Here is a 13,204-nt window from a genome sequence, read left to right as displayed (position 1 = left end):
ATAGCATTATGTTAGGTAGACAATGCCAGACTAAGTAGAGAGTCAAAGCAGTAAAATATTAGCTGAGAAGACTGAGCACGGAGGGAAGATTTTAACTGGGCAATCCTTGCTTCCAAATCTACTGATGGTTTTCTCAGGCATTTATTATTGTTTCTGCATCCAAAGTTATAGATTCCAAATTAAAGTGACGGCCCAAATTTACCACTCTTCCTCTTGTCACAAAGCAGTGGTATTTCTAGTCTATACAGAAAATGTTGGTCTAAATTTACAACATTTTTGCAACTCACTTGCAAGACACAAACCATGTTCTGAACCCCTCTTCTGAAAAGCAGTATCTCATCCTTGAGTGGGCTGAACATTTTAGTTTTCATCTCCTCTGTTAATTAAACACTAATGAAACTAAGTAGTAAAAAGCCAGATTTTGAGAGCTATTCAGGAGCAATCACACTTTGAACTGTTGATTAATGAAGCGTTAATAATCTCTTTTAGTATAAAGCAGTAAGAAAAAAAAAACCAGATATTGTTTTCTAAAATGTCAGCAGAACCAGTAAATGCAGCTATATAGTTGCACATACATACTAAAATCAACAGTTTTGAGCATTCGGAAACCAGGAAAAAGCTTGAAAAAACATCTAAAAATATTTAAACGTCAGGCTGCAAATAAAGATAACTCTCCAGTGACTCCCTACATGGTGGACTAACAAAGGCACTGGAGTGTTACATGTGGTACAACTGTGAAGCATAAGACATGTAACTTGATAAGCACAGAGGTTGTACACAGAGAAAGCCATCATGTAGTCTTCCTGTCATGTTGTCCATTAGAGGATTAGCTGCAAGTATTTATCTGCTGCTACAACAGTTTCTCATCTCAAGATTGTCATGTTTCTCCTCTTGATTTCATGCCTGTTAAGTCTGATTAATGCTACTAACTTGCTTTTTCTGTACATTATCAACTTGCCTTGGAGGTTCACTCAGACACTAATCCATCTTGATCACAGGAATTGAGTATGAATCCCTGCCATCTCCTGGCAGAGAAGCTGGCTCAGCCGTAAGGACTAGCAGTGATATCCACCCTGGCCCAGCGATACACACAGCCACTCCAGCGGTAGCAGTGGCAAGTACGTTAGGCACTCAGGAAGAGAAGCACATGATCTGTGCAGTGTCATGGTGCCTGCAAGCAGGTTTTTAAGGAAAGGTTTTGTTTTTCTGTTAGCATCTCTCTCTTTTCATTCATGTGCCTTAATTTAGAAGGAGAGCGCACTGTTAGCATCTCTCTCTTTTCATTCATGTGCCTTAATTTAGAAGGAGAGCGCACTGGGCTGACCGAAGAACAGATTGTGTGTCTACGCATGCACAGAACATGCACAACCACTTGGATTATCATCCCTCTTGTTTTCTATTTCAGTTAACCAGAAATGTTTACATGGAGAGTTTCAGGTCATCTTTAAACCATTAAGCATGCCTGAGATTTATACTGCTTTTCTACAGGACAATTGTTACTAGCACTGCCTGGCTTAAAGGGGGGAGAAATTGAAACGATGTTACTATTGTGAGTTTGTCTAAGAGGTGCAGCCTGGTTATCCCATTGCAAAGATAAAGGTGCATTGACAGAACCTCTCCTCTCTGTTTCTTTCCTTATGTAGAGAAAAAAGGCACATATAACAATACAGGCAACAAACAGACTAAGACCACAAAAATGCAACGATCATGTACATAAAACATATTCAAAGACAAAGGTATTTGTAAAAAGGTACTTGTCTAGTTTATATTATTTTTACTGTTTACATTAAACTAGTCATTTACAATCTAAGTAGATACTCACAGCTTTTGGGGAGAGATCTTACTATACAAATGCATAACAGCCTCAGCACCCAAAAGCCTTTCAAGCTAAAGAAAGCTGTCAGGCCAAGACAGACAAAAGAAACACAGGCATCAAAATGTGAATGGAGTAGGTCAACATTAGATAATAAACACAAGCTGGCCAAAGAGACTAGGCAGCTCTCACTCACAGGCCTACTAGCTACATACACTGCCTTGATGGAGAATGATACCAAGGTCTCTACAGAATTAAAACTTTAAAGTTAGTACACTCAAGCTTATCACAGGCCAAGAAAAGAAACAAGTTTATAACACATATTTAAACCATCAGTCAAGAACCAGCAAGAGCTCAGTTTGCAAAATCAGGTTTCAAGGGTCCTTATACACATAATAGGTGTGCTGCAGCTCCCTATAGATCAACGTAATTATTTCTAGTTATCAAAAGCCTGGGAACTATGTCCATTATGGAAAAGTAAGCTTTTCAGTAGAGGAGCTGAAGGTCAGCTTTGTTTATTCTGTTAGCTAACAAAATGCCATCAGTTATTACAATGTGTGAACTGCCCATACCAGTCTCCAACTTTTAGCTTCACAATAGCTAAATAGCTCATATCAACATGATACTGATAGCAGAATACCACAGTATTTTTGCTTGCACAGCAAAACACGGCAGAAAATAATTTAGTAGCAGACTGCATAGCTTATTCGTCATTGATAGTCTTATGTCAAGTATGTTCTAGACTAGTATTGGTGATCAGTGGCAAAAAAATATTTCCTGAACACCTTAGTGTTATGTTATGTGATAAAAAGCTCATCTATACACGCACAGAGGAGCACAGAGAGTCAATGGCAGGTGAGGGAGCCTAGATAATACCCTGCCCCAGCTCTTCCCAGGCCTGTCACAGGAGCCATCAGCTTATTAATGGTCCATCTCCACAAGTCCAGTTATACACAGAGGAACAAGTGCGGTAAGGAATCCAAATTAAATGGACACCCTGTTCAGGGTGTTCACCCTGCCCCAGGGCTGTCCCAGGAGAGTCACCAGCCCCAGCATCCAAATGTGAAACCCAAAACGAATCAAGGGGAGGCAACTCTCTGGATTGCCTTTTGAACTGAGGTGGTCACTGCCTAGGGGTACAGGACACATTATGAGATACAGGGGAAGAACATTACATGCATGTACATACTGTATACATATGTTTATGTGTGTGCAATACATTCTCAGCCTTACTACTGGTTGGACCTGGGTACATTGAGCATCCATCAGTCTAGTGGACTAGTTTCCTGCTTTAGAAATTAGTAATTTCCATGTAACAATTTAGGCTCACTACACTCCTATCCTTTTCTGTTCCCTTGTTCGCAACATCTGTGCAAACCTTTTTAATTCTACAAAGCTTATTGACAAGCTTTTATGACAAGTGGTACTTCCTCAATACCCTGTATATACAAAACAGTATACTATCTGTTCTTGCTCAGCCAGATTTGTGCTTTTAGAAATGAACGATAGTAGCTTAATGAAGACCTGCAGATTTAGCCAAAGTTATTCAGAAAGGTGTTTATGAGGGAAGTGATACACAAACCTCCACCAGGGCCTTAGAACAGAAGAAATTTAGGATGACGAAACACTGTCTTTATCTCAACAATCAAGTGTGAGAAGATGCTCATGCATCCTGTAGTTATTTTGTGTGAACTGACCACAGAGAATGAAGTGTGAAGCCTGCTTAACATCCTGGATCTATTTGGCCTGGATCCCTCTGAAGGCATTGCTAGATATGTTGCTGCTTCTTCAAAAAGTGAGAAAAAATTCATAGTTTATTTAAAAATTTAGAGTTGACTTGAAAAAAAACAATACCCTGTATTTTCTTCAGTTACAATTTTAATGGTTGTTCTCTGGCATTCCTTCCATTCAGAAAGTTTAGATCATCTAATCACAGACCACAAACACCACCACATTTGCTCTAATCACCAACTACACAATTGAAAGGGCAAAACACAAAATAAATAGATCTTAGACTTTATGAAACTAAACTCTGGGACAAATTCTCTAAATACCAGAAAAACATTGGCTGAAATAGGAGCAGGACTTCACTCTTCCTGGTTTCTCTTCTAACTAAAACCAAACAAGATTAGTCAAAAACATCACATGAAGAATTTACAGCAAAATTTCACAAGAAATTGGGCCATTGTAGGCTTCCGTAGCCACAAAGAGTAAAAAGATGTACATACCACTAATAATAATTTTGGCTAATAATACTTTGGCAAAATAAATTTGGCTGTCTTCAGGGAACTGCAAATGTTTAAACCCATGTGCAACAGGTGCAGTAAGGCAGAGCTCAAAAGCCTGTGAATGATTAAGAAAAATATAAGTGACAAGCTTTCTAAAGGAAAGAGAGCCTTTCATGAAACACTTAGTTGATCTTTGCCATATGGAAGATTTTTTTAAAAAAACACATAACACACACATGACAGCATTGTACAGAGTGCTTTGTTTCTCTCTAAAAGTAAAACCTTTCAAAGGACAAAAATGACAGAACTGTTCTTTGTTTGCCAGTCAAACACCATATATGCAAAACAAAGGTGTAAAAAAATCACTATGGAGATCAGGAACTGATGGTAAATCATTCAATGTAATTATACTTTTAAAGTTATTGAGTTATTCTCCCAATTTTCCCAAAAATCTTTTCTCTCATTTACTCTTCTATTTTCATTAATAATTATCATTTTCCAGGATAGGGAGAACAATTTTTGTGCTGAATACATAATGCAGATTGTCTCTGTTATTTTAAACCACAGCCATTTTACATTACAAAAACCTTTTCCAACGGATTGATAATGTTGCACAGAACAGCATAATTTTTCCCACTGATTCCAATGAACAAAAGTATGGTCCATAAATGATCTAATGATCCTGGAAACTGTATTTTAAGGAGTCTCTCTCAACTGTGAATTAGTCAACAAGCCATAAAGAAATCTCTTTTATAAGGTTAGAGCATCATGAAACTGGTGAAAGAATTCTCAGCAGACTATGTGCAAACATCTTATTCAGTGAGTTTCACATGATATTAAACCCAGTCCCCAGCTTCGGTTATTTCAAGGGACTACACAATTCTAACTTTATGAGAGTGAACAAACCAGAAACAAGCTATTTTCATATAAAACATTTGCCCAATAGAACCGTATTTTTTAAGAAAGTCCACAAAGTGTGAATAGTGCTTTACAACAATTACTGAAGTACGAACCTGGGATAATTCCTCTTCCAGACTGGGTTTCTCCTTTACTCTCATCTTTACAGCTACTCTCACTCCCTCCACAGCACAGTAACAGACATGACTTATATCCTGTCTTAATCACTTTCACAATATACTTTTAGTTATTCTTATCCTCATGCTACTTACTAACCACAAAGAGAGTTGTAAAAGTGGAGTTTCTAAGTTCCAGTGTAAATGACTTTGATTTTGTCTTAAAATGGAATGCCTCAGCAGGTCACACTACCTCCACAGTGGCTTAGGTACCATTATTATTTTTCAGAGAAAGGTAAGTTAACAAATCGGGGAAAAAAAAGTCTCCCAATCCACTATAACATTGCTGTAGCCATCAGCCTTCATTACCTTCCCAGGATTTAAGCTATCAAAAATCTCCATTTCCCATGTGTTTACCTGGTCAAGTACAAGGGACACTCCAACATATGAAGAACTGAAATGACCCCAGAGGCTACCCATGGAAGTACCACCTGTACAAGCTACAGGAAAGAAAACAATGCATTCAATTAATTTATCAACATCAGATACAGGATAACTGAGAGGGCATACTTTTTATTTAATTAGAGAAGTATTGAAATGGTGATGTTGCTATGGAAGAGAAACAATAGAAGCTTGCCCCACTTTTCAGAAAATTGAGTGTTCTACTACAGCCAGATGGCAAAATCAATAATCATCAGTACTAAAACACTGTTCGTCATTTTCAGAACCAGCATTGGGACCAGTGTTGTTTAACATCTTTGTCAACGACCTGGACGGTGGGATTGCATGCACTCTCAGCAAGTCTGCCAGCGACACCAAGCTGTGTGGTGCAATCAACACGCTGGAGGGAAGGGATTCAAAGGGACCTTGACAGGCTTGAGAGGTGGGCCCGTTCAAACCTCATGGAGTTCAGCAAGGCCAAGTGCAAGGTCCTGTGCATGCGTTGGGGCAATCCCAAGCACAAATACAGGCTGGGCAATGACTGGATTGAGAGCAGCCCTGCAGAGAAGGACTTGGGGGTGTTGGTAGATGAGAAGCTCAACATGACCAGCAATGTGGGCTCACACCCCAGAAAGCCAACCGTATCCTGGGCTGCAACAAAAGAACTGTGACCAGCAGGTCAAGGGAAGTGACTCTCCCCCCCTACTCTGCTCTTGTGAGACCCCACCTGGAGTACTGCATTCAGCTCTGGAGACCCCAGTATAAGAATGACATGGACCTGCTTGAGCAGGTCCAGAGGAGGGCCACGAAAATGATCAGATGGCTGGAGCACCTCCCTTATGAGGATAGGCTGAGACAGTTGAGGTTGTTCAACCTGGAGAAAAGAAGGCTCCGGGGAGACCTTACAGCAGTCTTTCAGTACCTAAGGGAGGCTTACAAGAAAGCCAGAGAGGGACTTTTTGCAAGGGCCTCCAGTGATAGGACAAGGGGTAAGAGCTTTAAACTGACAGAGTTTAGGTTAGATATAAGGAAGAAATTCTTTCCTGTGAGGGTGGTGAGACACTGGAACAGGTTGCCCAGAGAGGTTGTGGATGCCCCCTCCCTGGAAGTGTTCAAGGCCAGGTTGGACGGGGCTTTGAGCAACCTGATCTAGTGGAAGGTGTCCTTGTCCATGGCAGGTGGGTTGGAACTAGATGATCTTTAGGGTCCCTTCCAACCCAAATCATTCTATGATTCTATAAATCAACATTTCTGAACAGGGAATTAACACATTCTCAAGAGTTAGTGATAATTCCTTACAAATCCATAAACATTTTTAGAGGTATCCACAGGTGGATAGTCTTAGAACACCCCAATCTTTTAAAAGCAGCAGTAGATTTACATTATAGATAATAGTAGTTTTTAAAGTTATGTACACTTCAACTAGCAATATGAAAGAAAAACAGCAGTCTAGAATTCACAGAAGTGGTAACATCTACTTCCATGAACAAAACCAGTGACAAATCAGTCATTTTCCATATAACTACAAGGAAACTAGCCAAGACAGATGTTACTAGTGTAAAAAAAAATACACAACAAAGCTTCACACCTACGTCTGTTTCCTGGCAAGCTGCTTCTACTTTTTGGCCTTGGATGCTAGGCTTTCAGGTTGGGTTTTCATCAGAGCTTGGGGGGAAAGCATTTAGACATAGAGGGTGAAAAGAAACAATACTTCAATATCTAAATTTCCTTACTTAAAGCAGGGAGGCTACAGATTGACAAAACCCCACAACTTCCTGGAAAAAAAACCAAAACTGTTGCTTTCACCTTAAGCCATTCCTTTGGCTTCATCCTTCAATGAAATGTTCAAAAAGTAGAAATTTATTAGGACACAGTACATATTTTTCACATTGCAATCAAAAATGTATTTACAATGGAAACCTATTCAGTTTAAACATCAGAAACAGAAATGTAGTTATTTATAAATAGCAAGCTGTGACTATTTTATTTAGAAAACAAGTTCTTACAGCCAGAGAAAAGATATGCAAATTCTGTCATATAGCTCCAGCTTAGTAAATACCTATGTAGGCAACTGCAAACAAAAATTCCCTCCTCTTTTAGTGTTTAAAGTACAATTGGAGTTTGCAGGAAAATGGCCAAGAGCTGAAAGTTAAATAGGAAAAGGAACAAAATTATCTAAGGGCTCTAAAACAAAATATTGATCTAAACAAAGAACAGCAAAACTAGTTACACGAGGATTTCCCTGTTTTGTTTCCCTCTGTCAACTATAGAATTAATAGTATATGATTTACAAGCTTATTTGTATTATGATTTACAGGATACTGTTGCTTTCCTAGCCATAGTAGCTTCAGCAAAATATTTGTTCTCCTTAGGAGAAACACACACCTACATTCTCACACATGCATATATTTATAAAGGTCATAAACAATATCATCTTTCTAAAAGCCACTGGTACATTGACAACATTAGTCATTTCTCTGAATCCCTCAAAGTTCTTATTGCAGTCTCCATGATAATGCTGGAAAATTACTTTTTATTTAAAAAAAGTTGTTGTTACAAACCATTTGGAATCCATCACCAGATTTCATTCCTTCTCCTTGTCTCTGGGGCCCAGGATATAACAGTCTGATTCAGTCCACTGCAGAAACAAGATGCTGACACAAAATTCAATTCAGAACCCAATCAAAGATTTCTTCTAGCACGTTAGTCTCCATAATCCAGAGATATTCAAATAAACCCTCGCTGATCATCTATATGGCATTTGAATTCAACAAATGCATGCACATACAAAACTGAAACAGGTATGACAGAGTTTCTGGTGTAAATTCATGGGAATTGAAACCTGACCTTTAAAGATCTGTGATGTAGCCTCATCATCAAGTAGACAGGATTGAGTTTTATGCAGTTAATTAATTTGGACAGTTGATATATCAAAGCATTTCCTCCTCCCTAAACATTCCTTCCACCAGCAGTTACTGACAAAGTTATTTCAGAGATGAGAGCCATGCATTAATGAAGACATCATTACCTGATAACATAACCATTAACATGTCTTAGTGCCTAATTACTTTTGTCATTAGAAAACAATGGTCTATGGCTACAAGTTTTAACAGGAAGATATCAGCAAAAATTACTGTCATCTTGTATTAAGCATACAACAAATGGAAAAGTTACACAGAATTTCATATGGTTTAGACCCTGTGACAGGATTCCAGCTGTGACTATTTTACAGACTGTAGAGACGAATAGCGAATAACCTGTCTCCTTGCTATAGAATTTTTAAGACCAGTTCATAAACTTACTGTCCTGGTTTAACCAGGATAGGGTTAAGTTTCCCCAGCAGTGGGGGGGAGCTCTAGCCGGGTTATTCAGATACCATGTGGACGTCACATCCTGGCAGGTCACATTTTTTCCTGGCGCGGAGCGCGGTGCACTCGTGGTTTTGTACATCGTGCTTCTCACTGCTGTATTTGGTAGCTATTTTGCTCTGTTCATTGCTATCACTATTACTGTTATTGTTATTGCTGTTGTTTGTTGTGTTGCTATTACATTGTTGTATTAAACCTTTCCTTATTTCAGTCTTGGGGCTTTGTATTTCACTCCCTTTGTGGGGGAGGGGCAGCGGCCGCGTGGTCTCAGACCCCGGCAGGGGCTAAACCACCACAACTTTGGCGCCCAACGTGGGGCTCGAACCCACGACCCTGGGATTAAGAGTCTCATGCTCTACCGACTGAGCTAGTTGTGGTGGTTTAGCCCCTGCCGGGGTCTGAGACCACGCGGCCGCTGCCCCTCCCCCACAAAGGGAGTGAAATACAAAGCCCCAAGACTGAAATAAGGAAAGGTTTAATACAACAATGTAATAGCAACACAACAAACAACAGCAATAACAATAACAGTAATAGTGATAGCAATGAACAGAGCAAAATAGCTACCAAATACAGCAGTTTGAAGCACGATGTACAAAACCACGAGTGCACCGCGCTCCGCGCCAGGAAAAAATGTGACCTGCCAGGATGTGACGTCGGCATGGTATCTGAATAACCCGGCTAGAGCTCCCCCCCACTGCTGGGGAAACTTAACCCTATCCTGGTTAAACCAGGACACTTACCTAAAGGAACTGCATACATACTAAGTTTTCTAGGATTTTTTTCATAATCATAGATTCATATCTGTCCTGGTTCAGCTAGGATAGGGTTAAGTTTCCCCAGCAGTGGGGGGAAGCTCTAGCCGGGTTATTCAATACCATGCTGACGTCAGGTCCCAGCGCCCAAGCGCGGGAAAGAGCAGGGACTGCCTTTGTTCGGTCAATCCCCTCACTGCTGTATCCATACGGTATATCTCTTGTTCTGTTCATTGTTATTACTGTTATTGTTATTGTTGTTGTTCAGTTTGTTGTTGTTACACTGTTGTATTAAATTTTTCCTTATCTCAACCCCGGGGTTTGTATTTTGCTCCCTGCCCTGTCCGGTCGGAGGGTGGGGGAGCGGAGCAGCAGCATGGTCTCGAGTCCCAGCGGGGCCTAAACCACCACAATATCATAGCATAAGGACTTCTAAAGGGAAATTATTTTAACAAGTATTTATTTTGTGGTTGCATAATGCAGTGACAGCTGTGCTGAATGGGAATCTTTTGGGTGACTTCTATGGACTTTGAAATAGATCCTTGATTGTTTTACTGTTACCATTGTGACTTTTATTCAACATGGCATTACTACAGGCCAAGCACATTAAGAATGTATACATGGAACTATACCACAACACAAATGGACATAAACAATAACCACAGTTATGTGTTCAGTTCAAAACATGTCAAGCCAATAACAGAATCTCACCTTCTCAAGAGGCAGTACTGACAAACTATAATACTCGATAATTAGAGACTGAGAGGGGAAAAAAACCCTTCAGTTTCTGTTTCTACAACATGATCAATACTATACAGTCAAAATCACACACTTTAAGCTTACTCTTACAGTAAGTCTGAGGAATATAACCAGCATGTCACTTAGTTGAATTTGGTCAAAAAAAGTAATTGAAAAAGACAACCTGGCTATACTGTGTAAACTTGGGATTTATAACTTCTTTTGGGCAAATACATTCAGAATGAAGATTCCTATAACCACTCTATTACATACTCTGAAACTAAGGGAACATTTATTTGAGAGCAGGAAAATCTCTGATATGTTTTTAATAAATCTCTTTTTTTTTTCCCCCATCTGATTTGTATGTTTAGTTTCAAGGATCTCCCCACTTTTTTTTTTTTTCTTCTTCTTTTTCCCCTTTTTGATTTTATGGCAGTTCTGAAGCTCCTGTTCTTTTCCCACAAGTTATCCATACATTAATACACCCATTCCCCAGAGTGCCTCAGAAACATCCATTCTGCAGGGGAAGAGTAAAATTGGCATTTTAACAGTCTAGCATCAGTCCCATAAGACAGATTTGACATGGCTTTGCACCCAGAGCATTCATTTTTTTCCAGGCATTATCAGCATGAAATACACTGGCATGATCTATTTGCCTGTTCCAGACCTCCTGAAAAGCTACAGATAAACATGAAGAGATTAGAACAGGCCTAATCAGTCTCTAGGATTTTAACACAGGTCAGAAATCCCTAATATCCATATCTTTAATGTAAAATACAGACCGAAATTAAGAATTTGATGTAGCAGACAGACTAGGTGAATCTTGTATCTAGAGGGCAGCGCATTTTTGACAACAATCATGATGCTTCGTAGCCTGAACTTTAGTCCAGGGGAAAGTGAAGACAGAATCAGCTAACCTGTGGTCCAAAGATGGTAAAAGGGTCTTCCCTTTTAACCTTTTTCCCTTCCTTTTTTCCCCTGTTGCATCTTCTGCACAGAAGTATAAGGACCCTTGGTTTTTATTTCCTTCTGAAGTGGAGCATGGCACAAGAGAACTGTTTAAAGTCAAAAACAGGATAAGAAAGGGAAAAGAAAATAAAACAGAGCTGAGATGGCAAGCATTACTCCTAGCCTCCATGCTAGTACCAGAACTGCTTTGGACAAAACCTTCCTTAAAATTACAGCCTTGGGCAGACACACATCATGGAAAGTTTTTGCCTATGTCAATTCAACATGAAATACAAATTTCTGTGCATTTTATATATATCAAGTATCAAAAAAATCACAACACCACAAAAACATTAGTGGCACCAGGGTGCCACTTTTTTTCTTTAATGTCAAAATCATGTCAGTAACAAGTCTGCATACCCATGAAAACAAATATCACACTGCATTTCAGCTATGTGATCAAGCTGTCACTTGTGAGTTGGGAAAAGTCATTCCCTCCTACACTTACTATAAGTTTTCCCTCCTTTTCTCAAAACCAGGCTAGCCACTAATTTCATAAGCATCTCTTTTTTTTTTTATTCTAAGTTTTGTTCACTATCCTGTCAATTTATGTAATATTGACATTCAGGAAACCTTAGTGCCCTTCAAAACTTTAAAGAGCAAGAGCTCTTTGTCATGTTTCTAGCAGAGTTATAGGCTCTATTGTGGTTGTTCCACTCTTTTGAACATCTGTAAATAAAACTGTAATATTAGCAAGGGTAGTGGGGTTTTTTTGTATCATCTGACAATATCTTACCCACCTTTCCTCTGCTTGAAAAGTCATGTCCTCAATCATCTTTCCAGTCTCTCAATATTTCAAGCTCTTAACCTTCCCTCATATATTTTGTTAGTCATCTCTGCAATCTCCAGGCAACTCTACAATTTCTGCAAACAATCTGAAGCTGTTTGCCTGACTTCAGAACAGATGCAGGGACTTGGGAAAGTTTATTAAAAAGCCCTAATCCACAAGAGAGGGGCTGAACCCTGTCACAGAGGTTTTTGATTAAACTTTAAACCTTTAGCTCATATATAGAGGCAAGACATATGTGGCAGGTGCACCTTCCCAATGAAAAAAGGGCTTCTTGGCTGCTGAAGTGCAGCAGTTACTGATTGCCTTTGTTCTCAGGGCTTCACGGTAGTTGGGGCTTTTGGCCAATGGGAGCTGCTGTTGCCTACAGGTCAGATTTGGCCTGGATGTAAGTGGAGTCCCCTGGGGAGCCATTTTGAGTTTGTCCCCTGGAGCAGTGTGCTGTGGTTGAGGACTCTCCCCTTGGGTCGGGACGCTGCCCTGAGCAGGTCCTCGAGGTTGAGAGCCCTCACTTGTCAGGTGAGTGATAGAGTGTTTTGGGTTGTTAAACCCTAGGGAGTGGGGCTTTGTTCTGCATTTTGGGTTGTCATTAAACCCCAGGAAGTTGTTCTGTTCTCCTCTCACAGACATTCGAACCTGTAATTTGCAGAGGGCTAGTTAATTGTGTTGACAATAAATTTTTAAATTTTGGTGGTTGGTTGTTTATTTGAGCGCCCCCGTAACAGCGTGACAGAACAGGAATAGTTGGTTGAGCTTTTTTAATTATTCCAGCCATTTTACTCTTTCCTAACTGATGAAAACTGTTTCACTAACATTGAACAATCTTATTGTTTTGATAAATAAAAACGGCTCATAGGCAGCAGTTAGCAGTTATCATTCAAATGCTTAGCACTTTAAACAGAAAAAAAAAATCTACCAAGATTATCAGTATTAATGGCTCTCTTAGTATTCTTAGTGTTTATTGTCTAAATTACATATCACAGAACAAAATCTACTTTATTTGCTAATCTAAATAGGCAATGCAAAAAAAGACAAACTTTCCTTCCTAGAACTCGT

General features: G+C 39.5%; 1 non-coding gene across 1 annotated transcript; it reads right to left on the bottom strand.

The window, feature by feature from the left end:
• Window positions 1-9,167: 9,167 nt before the first annotated feature.
• On the bottom strand, window positions 9,168-9,241 carry TRNAK-CUU (transfer RNA lysine (anticodon CUU)). The gene has a single exon. It is a non-coding gene; the product is annotated as a tRNA-Lys (tRNA).
• Between the last annotated feature and the right edge of the window lie 3,963 nt (window positions 9,242-13,204).

The sequence above is a fragment of the Strix aluco genome, chromosome 1 (assembly GCF_031877795.1).
Source record: "Strix aluco isolate bStrAlu1 chromosome 1, bStrAlu1.hap1, whole genome shotgun sequence".
Classification (NCBI taxonomy): domain Eukaryota; kingdom Metazoa; phylum Chordata; class Aves; order Strigiformes; family Strigidae; genus Strix; species Strix aluco.
The sequence above is the reverse complement of the archived record's forward strand: the minus strand, read 5'-3'. Positions and strand labels throughout refer to the sequence as shown.